General features: G+C 50.9%; 12 non-coding genes across 12 annotated transcripts; all 12 read left to right on the top strand.

Annotated features, from left to right (window-relative positions):
- Positions 1-1,382: 1,382 nt before the first annotated feature.
- Positions 1,383-1,454, top strand: trnah-gug (transfer RNA histidin (anticodon GUG)). The gene has a single exon. It is a non-coding gene; the product is annotated as a tRNA-His (tRNA).
- Positions 1,455-2,358: 904 nt separating this feature from the next.
- Positions 2,359-2,430, top strand: trnah-gug (transfer RNA histidin (anticodon GUG)). Its single transcript has one exon. It is a non-coding gene; the product is annotated as a tRNA-His (tRNA).
- An 886-nt stretch (positions 2,431-3,316) lies between these two features.
- trnah-gug (transfer RNA histidin (anticodon GUG)) lies at positions 3,317-3,388 on the top strand. The gene has a single exon. It is a non-coding gene; the product is annotated as a tRNA-His (tRNA).
- A 317-nt stretch (positions 3,389-3,705) lies between these two features.
- trnah-gug (transfer RNA histidin (anticodon GUG)) lies at positions 3,706-3,777 on the top strand. The gene has a single exon. It is a non-coding gene; the product is annotated as a tRNA-His (tRNA).
- A 317-nt stretch (positions 3,778-4,094) lies between these two features.
- trnah-gug (transfer RNA histidin (anticodon GUG)) lies at positions 4,095-4,166 on the top strand. The gene has a single exon. It is a non-coding gene; the product is annotated as a tRNA-His (tRNA).
- A 317-nt stretch (positions 4,167-4,483) lies between these two features.
- trnah-gug (transfer RNA histidin (anticodon GUG)) lies at positions 4,484-4,555 on the top strand. Its single transcript has one exon. It is a non-coding gene; the product is annotated as a tRNA-His (tRNA).
- A 1,488-nt stretch (positions 4,556-6,043) lies between these two features.
- trnah-gug (transfer RNA histidin (anticodon GUG)) lies at positions 6,044-6,115 on the top strand. The gene has a single exon. It is a non-coding gene; the product is annotated as a tRNA-His (tRNA).
- A 317-nt stretch (positions 6,116-6,432) lies between these two features.
- On the top strand, positions 6,433-6,504 carry trnah-gug (transfer RNA histidin (anticodon GUG)). Its single transcript has one exon. It is a non-coding gene; the product is annotated as a tRNA-His (tRNA).
- A 317-nt stretch (positions 6,505-6,821) lies between these two features.
- Positions 6,822-6,893, top strand: trnah-gug (transfer RNA histidin (anticodon GUG)). Its single transcript has one exon. It is a non-coding gene; the product is annotated as a tRNA-His (tRNA).
- Positions 6,894-7,210: 317 nt separating this feature from the next.
- Positions 7,211-7,282, top strand: trnah-gug (transfer RNA histidin (anticodon GUG)). The gene has a single exon. It is a non-coding gene; the product is annotated as a tRNA-His (tRNA).
- Positions 7,283-7,990: 708 nt separating this feature from the next.
- Positions 7,991-8,062, top strand: trnah-gug (transfer RNA histidin (anticodon GUG)). The gene has a single exon. It is a non-coding gene; the product is annotated as a tRNA-His (tRNA).
- Positions 8,063-8,379: 317 nt separating this feature from the next.
- Positions 8,380-8,451, top strand: trnah-gug (transfer RNA histidin (anticodon GUG)). Its single transcript has one exon. It is a non-coding gene; the product is annotated as a tRNA-His (tRNA).
- The last annotated feature ends 621 nt before the right edge of the window (positions 8,452-9,072 follow it).

The raw sequence follows: 9,072 nt of genomic DNA, 5'->3' as shown, positions 1-9,072 counted from the left end.
CTCATAAGTAGCGCGTCGTATAGTGGTTAGTACTCTACGTTGTGGCCGCAGCAACCCCGGTTCTAAATCCGGTCACGGCATTGCGGGTCAATGTCACGGCAGATGGGCTGTATTTTTGACAACGTTATTGCTGGGTGTTACTATCACTGATAGATCCGCTTATTAACTGCTGACAGTGGCCAGCTCATAGGAACCAGCTCATCGTAGCGCGCCGTGATCGTATAGTGGTTAGTACTCTACGTCGTGGCCGCAGCAACCCCGGTTCTAAATCCGGGTCACGGCATTGCGGGTCAATGTCACGGCAGATGGGCTGTATTTTGATAACATTATTGCTGGGTGTTACTATCACTGATAAGTTTGCTTATTAACCCCCGACATTCGCCAGCTCATCGTAGCTCGCCGTGATCGTATAGTGGTTAGTACTCTGCGTTGTGGCCGCAGCAACCCCGGGTCAAGGCATTGGGGGTCAATGTCACGACAGATGGGATGTATTTTGACAACGTTATTGCTGGGTGTTACTATCACTGATAGATCCGCTTATTAACTGCTGACAGTGGCCAGCTCATGGGAACCAGCTCATCGTAGCTCGCCGTGATCGTATAGTGGTTAGTACTCTGCGTTGTGGCCGCAGCAACCCCGGGTTCGAATCCGGGTCACGGCATTGCGGGTCAATGTCACGGCAGATGGGCTGTATTTTGATAACATTATTGCTGGGTGTTACTATCACTGATAAGTTTGCTTATTAACCCCCGACATTCGCCAGCTCATCGTAGCGCGCCGTGATCGTATAGTGGTTAGTACTCTACGTCGTGGCCGCAGCAACCCCGGTTCTAAATCCGGGTCACGGCATTGCGGGTCAATGTCACGACAGATGGGCTGTATTTTGACAACGTTATTGCTGGGTGTTACTATCACTGATAGAGCCGCTTATTAACTGCCGACAGTGGCCAGCTCATAGGAACCAGCTCATAGGAACCAGCTCATCGTAGCGCGCCGTGATCGTATAGTGGTTAGTACTCTATGTTGTGGCCGCAGCAACCCCGGTTCGAATCCGGGTCACGGCATTGCGGGTCAATGTCACGGCAGATGGGCTGTATTTTGATAACATTATTGCTGGGTGTTACTATCACTGATAAGTTTGCTTATTAACCCCTCGACATTCGCCAGCTCATCGTAGCTCGCCGTGATCGTATAGTGGTTAGTACTCTACGTTGTGGCCGCAGCAACCCCGGTTCTAAATCCGGGTCACGGCATTGCGGGTCAATGTCACGGCAGATGGGCTGTATTTTGACAACGTTATTGCTGGGTGTTACTATCACTGATAGATCCGCTTATTAACTGCTGACAGTGGCCAGCTCATAGGAACCAGCTCATCGTAGCTCGCCGTGATCGTATAGTGGTTAGTACTCTGCGTTGTGGCCGCAGCAACCCCGGTTCGAATCCGGGTCACGGCATTGCGGGTCAATGTCACGGCAGATGGGCTGTATTTTGATAACATTATTGCTGGGTGTTACTATCACTGATAAGTTTGCTTATTAACCCCCGACATTCAGCCAGCTCATCGTAGCGCGCCGTGATCGTATAGTGGTTAGTACTCTACGTCGTGGCCGCAGCAACCCCGGTTCTAAATCCGGGTCAAGGCATTGGGGGTCAATGTCACGACAGATGGGCTGTATTTTGATAACATTATTGCTGGGTGTTACTATCACTGATAGATCCGCTTATTAACTGCCGACAGTGGCCAGCTCAAAGGAACCAGCTAATAGTAGCGCGCCGTGATCGTATAGTGGTTAGTACTCTACGTCGTGGCCGCAGCAACTCCGGTTCGAATCCGGGTCACGGCATTGCGGTTTAATGTCACGGCAGATGGGCTGTATTTTGATAACATTATTGCTGGGTGTTACTATCACTGATAAGTTTGCTTATTGACCCCCGACATTCGCCAGCTCATCGTAGCTCGCCGTAGCTCGCCGTGATCGTATAGTGGTTAGTACTCTATGTTGTGGCCGCAGCAACCCCGGTTCTAAATCCGGGTCACGGCATTGCGGGTCAATGTCACGACAGATGGGCTGTATTTTGACAACGTTATTGCTGGGTGTTACTATCACTGATAGAGCCGCTTATTAACTGCCGACAGTGGCCACCTCATAGGAACCAGCTAATAGTAGCTCGCCGTGATCGTATAGGGGTTAGTACTCTGCGTTGTGGCCGCAGCAACCCCGGTTCGAATCCGGGTCAAGGCATTGCGGGTCAATGTCACGGCAGATGGGCTGTATTTTGATGACATTATTGCTGGGTGTTACTATCACTAATAAGTTTGCTTATTAACCCCTGACATTCGCCAACTCATCGTAGCTCGCCGTGATCGTATAGTGGTTAGTACTCTGCGTTGTGGCCGCAGCAACCCCGGTTCGAATCCGGGTCACGGCATTGGCGGTCAATGTCACAGCAGATGGGATGTATTTTGACAACGTTATTGCTGGGTGTTACTATCACTGATAGATCCGCTTATTAACTGCCGACAGTGGCCAGCTCAAAGGAACCAGCTCATCGTAGCGCGCCGTGATCGTATAGGGGTTAGTACTCTGCGTTGTGGCCGCAGCAACCCCGGTTCGAATCTGGGTCACGGCATTGCGGGTCAATGTCACGGCAGATGGGCTGTATTTTGATTTCATTATTGCTGGGTGTTACTATCACTGATAAGTTTGCTTATTAACCCCCGACATTCGCCAGCTCATCGTAGCGCGCCGTGATCGTATAGTGGTTAGTACTCTACGTCGTGGCCGCAGCAACCCCGGTTCTAAATCCGGGTCACGGCAGATGGGCTGTATTTTGACAACGTTATTGCTGGGTGTTACTATCACTGATAGAGCCGCTTATTAACTGCCGACAGTGGCCACCTCATAGGAACCAGCTCATCGTAGCGCGCCGTGATCGTATAGTGGTTAGTACTCTACGTCGTGGCCGCAGCAACCCCGGTTCTAAATCCGGGTCACGGCATTGCGGGTCAATGTCACGGCAGATGGGTTGTATTTTGATAACATTATTGCTGGGTGTTACTATCACTGATAAGTTTGCTTATTGACCCCCGACATTCGCCAGCTCATCGTAGCTCGCCGTGATCGTATAGTGGTTAGTACTCTACGTTGTGGCCGCAGCAACCCCGGTTCTAATCCGGGTCACGGCATTGCGGGTCAATGTCACGGCAGATGGGCTGTATTTTGACAACGTTATTGCTGGGTGTTACTATCACTGATAGATCCGCTTATTAACTGCTGACAGTGGCCAGCTCATAGGAACCAGCTCATCGTAGCTCGCCGTGATCGTATAGTGGTTAGTACTCTGCGTTGTGGCCGCAGCAACCCCGGTTCGAATCCGGGTCACGGCATTGCGGGTCAATGTCACGGCAGATGGGCTGTATTTTGATAACATTATTGCTGGGTGTTACTATCACTGATAAGTTTGCTTATTAACCCCCGACATTCGCCAGCTCATCGTAGCTCGCCGTGATCGTATAGTGGTTAGTACTCTACGTTGTGGCCGCAGCAACCCCGGTTCTAAATCCGGGTCACGGCATTGCGGGTCAATGTCACGGCAGATGGGCTGTATTTTGACAACGTTATTGCTGGGTGTTACTATCACTGATAGATCCGCTTATTAACTGCTGACAGTGGCCAGCTCATAGGAACCAGCTCATCGTAGCTCGCCGTGATCGTATAGTGGTTAGTACTCTGCGTTGTGGCCGCAGCAACCCCGGTTCGAATCCGGGTCACGGCATTGCGGGTCAATGTCACGGCAGATGGGCTGTATTTTGATAACATTATTGCTGGGTGTTACTATCACTGATAAGTTTGCTTATTAACCCCCGACATTCGCCAGCTCATCGTAGCTCGCCGTGATCGTATAGTGGTTAGTACTCTACGTTGTGGCCGCAGCAACCCCGGTTCTAAATCCGGGTCACGGCATTGCGGGTCAATGTCACGGCAGATGGGCTGTATTTTGACAACGTTATTGCTGGGTGTTACTATCACTGATAGATCCGCTTATTAACTGCTGACAGTGGCCAGCTCATAGGAACCAGCTCATCGTAGCTCGCCGTGATCGTATAGTGGTTAGTACTCTGCGTTGTGGCCGCAGCAACCCCGGTTCGAATCCGGGTCACGGCATTGCGGGTCAATGTCACGGCAGATGGGCTGTATTTTGATAACATTATTGCTGGGTGTTACTATCACTGATAAGTTTGCTTATTAACCCCCGACATTCGCCAGCTCATCGTAGCTCGCCGTGATCGTATAGTGGTTAGTACTCTACGTTGTGGCCGCAGCAACCCCGGTTCTAAATCCGGGTCACGGCATTGCGGGTCAATGTCACGGCAGATGGGCTGTATTTTGACAACGTTATTGCTGGGTGTTACTATCACTGATAGATCCGCTTATTAACTGCCGACAGTGGCCAGCTCATAGGAACCAGCTCATCGTAGCGCGCCGTGATCGTATAGTGGTTAGTACTCTGCGTTGTGGCTGCAGCAACCCCGGTTCGAATCCGGGTCACGGCATTGCGGGTCAATGTCACGGCAGATGGGCTGTATTTTGATAACATTATTGCTGGGTGTTACTATCACTGATAAGTTTGCTTATTAACCCCCGACATTCGCCAGCTCATCGTAGCGCGCCGTGATCGTATAGTGGTTAGTACTCTACGTCGTGGCCGCAGCAACCCCGGTTCTAAATCCGGGTCAAGGCATTGGGGGTCAATGTCACGACAGATGGGATGTATTTTGACAACGTTATTGCTGGGTGTTACTATCACTGATAGAGCCGCTTATTAACTGCCGACAGTGGCCAGCTCATAGGAACCAGCTCATAGGAACCAGCTCATCGTAGCGCGCCGTGATCGTATAGTGGTTAGTACTCTACGTCGTGGCCGCAGCAACCCCGGTTCGAAATCCGGGTCACGGCATTGCGGGTCAATGTCACGGCAGATGGGCTGTATTTTGATAACATTATTGCTGGGTGTTACTATCACTGATAAGTTTGCTTATTAACCCCTGACATTAGCCAACTCATGGTAGCTCGCCGTGATCGTATAGTGGTTAGTACTCTGCGTTGTGGCCGCAGCAACCCCGGGTCAAGGCATTGGGGGTCAATGTCACGGCAGATGGGCTGTATTTTGATAACATTATTGCTGGGTGTTACTATCACTAATAAGTTTGCTTATTAACCCCTGACATTCGCCAACTCATCTTGGCTCGCCAGGATCGTATAGTGGTTAGTACTCGGCGTTGAGACCGCAGCAACCCCGGTTCGAATCCGGGTCACGGCATTGCGGGTCAATGTCACGGCAGATGGGCTGTATTTTGATAACATTATTGCTGGGTGTTACTATCACTGATAAGTTTGCTTATTAACCCCCGACATTCGCCAGCTCATCGTAGCGCGCCGTGATCGTATAGTGGTTAGTACTCTATGTCGTGGCCGCAGCAACCCCGGTTCTAAATCCGGGTCACGGCATTGCGGGTCAATGTCACGACAGATGGGATGTATTTTGACAACGTTATTGCTGGGTGTTACTATCACTGATAGAGCCGCTTATTAACTGCCGACAGTGGCCAGCTCATAGGAACCAGCTCATAGGAACCAGCTCATCGTAGCGCGCCGTGATCGTATAGTGGTTAGTACTCTACGTCGTGGCCGCAGCAACCCCGGTTCTAAATCCGGGTCACGGCATTGCGGGTCAATGTCACGGCAGATGGGCTGTATTTTGATAACATTATTGCTGGGTGTTACTATCACTGATAAGTTTGCTTATTAACCCCCGACATTCGCCAGCTCATCGTAGCTCGCCGTGATCGTATAGTGGTTAGTACTCTACGTTGTGGCCGCAGCAACCCCGGTTCTAAATCCGGGTCACGGCATTGCGGGTCAATGTCACGGCAGATGGGCTGTATTTTGACAACGTTATTGCTGGGTGTTACTATCACTGATAGATCCGCTTATTAACTGCTGACAGTGGCCAGCTCATAGGAACCAGCTCATCGTAGCTCGCCGTGATCGTATAGTGGTTAGTACTCTGCGTTGTGGCCGCAGCAACCCCGGTTCGAATCCGGGTCACGGCATTGCGGGTCAATGTCACGGCAGATGGGCTGTATTTTGATAACATTATTGCTGGGTGTTACTATCACTGATAAGTTTGCTTATTAACCCCCGACATTCGCCAGCTCATCGTAGCTCGCCGTGATCGTATAGTGGTTAGTACTCTACGTTGTGGCCGCAGCAACCCCGGTTCTAAATCCGGGTCACGGCATTGCGGGTCAATGTCACGGCAGATGGGCTGTATTTTGACAACGTTATTGCTGGGTGTTACTATCACTGATAGATCCGCTTATTAACTGCTGACAGTGGCCAGCTCATAGGAACCAGCTCATCGTAGCTCGCCGTGATCGTATAGTGGTTAGTACTCTGCGTTGTGGCCGCAGCAACCCCGGTTCGAATCCGGGTCACGGCATTGCGGGTCAATGTCACGGCAGATGGGCTGTATTTTGATAACATTATTGCTGGGTGTTACTATCACTGATAAGTTTGCTTATTAACCCCCGACATTCGCCAGCTCATCGTAGCTCGCCGTGATCGTATAGTGGTTAGTACTCTACGTTGTGGCCGCAGCAACCCCGGTTCTAAATCCGGGTCACGGCATTGCGGGTCAATGTCACGGCAGATGGGCTGTATTTTGACAACGTTATTGCTGGGTGTTACTATCACTGATAGATCCGCTTATTAACTGCTGACAGTGGCCAGCTCATAGGAACCAGCTCATCGTAGCTCGCCGTGATCGTATAGTGGTTAGTACTCTGCGTTGTGGCCGCAGCAACCCCGGTTCGAATCCGGGTCACGGCATTGCGGGTCAATGTCACGGCAGATGGGCTGTATTTTGATAACATTATTGCTGGGTGTTACTATCACTGATAAGTTTGCTTATTAACCCCCGACATTCGCCAGCTCATCGTAGCTCGCCGTGATCGTATAGTGGTTAGTACTCTACGTTGTGGCCGCAGCAACCCCGGTTCTAAATCCGGGTCACGGCATTGCGGGTCAATGTCACGGCAGATGGGCTGTATTTTGACAACGTTATTGCTGGGTGTTACTATCACTGATAGATCCGCTTATTAACTGCTGACAGTGGCCAGCTCATAGGAACCAGCTCATCGTAGCTCGCCGTGATCGTATAGTGGTTAGTACTCTGCGTTGTGGCCGCAGCAACCCCGGTTCGAATCCGGGTCACGGCATTGCGGGTCAATGTCACGGCAGATGGGCTGTATTTTGATAACATTATTGCTGGGTGTTACTATCACTGATAAGTTTGCTTATTAACCCCCGACATTCGCCAGCTCATCGTAGCTCGCCCGTGATCGTATAGTGGTTAGTACTCTACGTTGTGGCCGCAGCAACCCCGGTTCTAAATCCGGGTCACGGCATTGCGGGTCAATGTCACGGCAGATGGGCTGTATTTTGACAACGTTATTGCTGGGTGTTACTATCACTGATAGATCCGCTTATTAACTGCTGACAGTGGCCAGCTCATAGGAACCAGCTCATCGTAGCTCGCCGTGATCGTATAGTGGTTAGTACTCTGCGTTGTGGCCGCAGCAACCCCGGGTTCGAATCCGGGTCACGGCATTGCGGGTCAATGTCACGGCAGATGGGCTGTATTTTGATAACATTATTGCTGGGTGTTACTATCACTGATAAGTTTGCTTATTAACCCCCGACATTCGCCAGCTCATCGTAGCTCGCCGTGATCGTATAGTGGTTAGTACTCTACGTTGTGGCCGCAGCAACCCCGGTTCTAAATCCGGGTCACGGCATTGCGGGTCAATGTCACGGCAGATGGGCTGTATTTTGACAACGTTATTGCTGGGTGTTACTATCACTGATAGATCCGCTTATTAACTGCTGACAGTGGCCAGCTCATAGGAACCAGCTCATCGTAGCTCGCCGTGATCGTATAGTGGTTAGTACTCTGCGTTGTGGCCGCAGCAACCCCGGTTCGAATCCGGGTCACGGCATTGCGGGTCAATGTCACGGCAGATGGGCTGTATTTTGATAACATTATTGCTGGGTGTTACTATCACTGATAAGTTTGCTTATTAACCCCCGACATTCGCCAGCTCATCGTAGCTCGCCGTGATCGTATAGTGGTTAGTACTCTACGTTGTGGCCGCAGCAACCCCGGTTCTAAATCCGGGTCACGGCATTGCGGGTCAATGTCACGGCAGATGGGCTGTATTTTGACAACGTTATTGCTGGGTGTTACTATCACTGATAGATCCGCTTATTAACTGCTGACAGTGGCCAGCTCATAGGAACCAGCTCATCGTAGCTCGCCGTGATCGTATAGTGGTTAGTACTCTGCGTTGTGGCCGCAGCAACCCCGGTTCGAATCCGGGTCACGGCATTGCGGGTCAATGTCACGGCAGATGGGCTGTATTTTGATAACATTATTGCTGGGTGTTACTATCACTGATAAGTTTGCTTATTAACCCCCGACATTCGCCAGCTCATCGTAGCTCGCCGTGATCGTATAGTGGTTAGTACTCTACGTTGTGGCCGCAGCAACCCCGGTTCTAAATCCGGGTCACGGCATTGCGGGTCAATGTCACGGCAGATGGGCTGTATTTTGACAACGTTATTGCTGGGTGTTACTATCACTGATAGATCCGCTTATTAACTGCTGACAGTGGCCAGCTCATAGGAACCAGCTCATCGTAGCTCGCCGTGATCGTATAGTGGTTAGTACTCTGCGTTGTGGCCGCAGCAACCCCGGGTTCGAAATCCGGGTCACGGCATTGCGGGTCAATGTCACGGCAGATGGGCTGTATTTTGATAACATTATTGCTGGGTGTTACTATCACTGATAAGTTTGCTTATTAACTCCCCGACATTCGCCAGCTCATCGTAGCTCGCCCGTGATCGTATAGTGGTTAGTACTCTGCGTTGTGGCCGCAGCAACCCCGGTTCTGAAATCCGGGTCACGGCATTCGCGGGTCAATGTCACGGCAGATGGGCTGTATTTTGA

The sequence above is a fragment of the Sander vitreus genome, unplaced genomic scaffold (genome assembly GCF_031162955.1).
Source record: "Sander vitreus isolate 19-12246 unplaced genomic scaffold, sanVit1 ctg838_0, whole genome shotgun sequence".
NCBI classification, from domain to species: Eukaryota; Metazoa; Chordata; class Actinopteri; order Perciformes; family Percidae; genus Sander; species Sander vitreus.
This window is presented reverse-complemented; position numbering and strand designations above follow the sequence as displayed.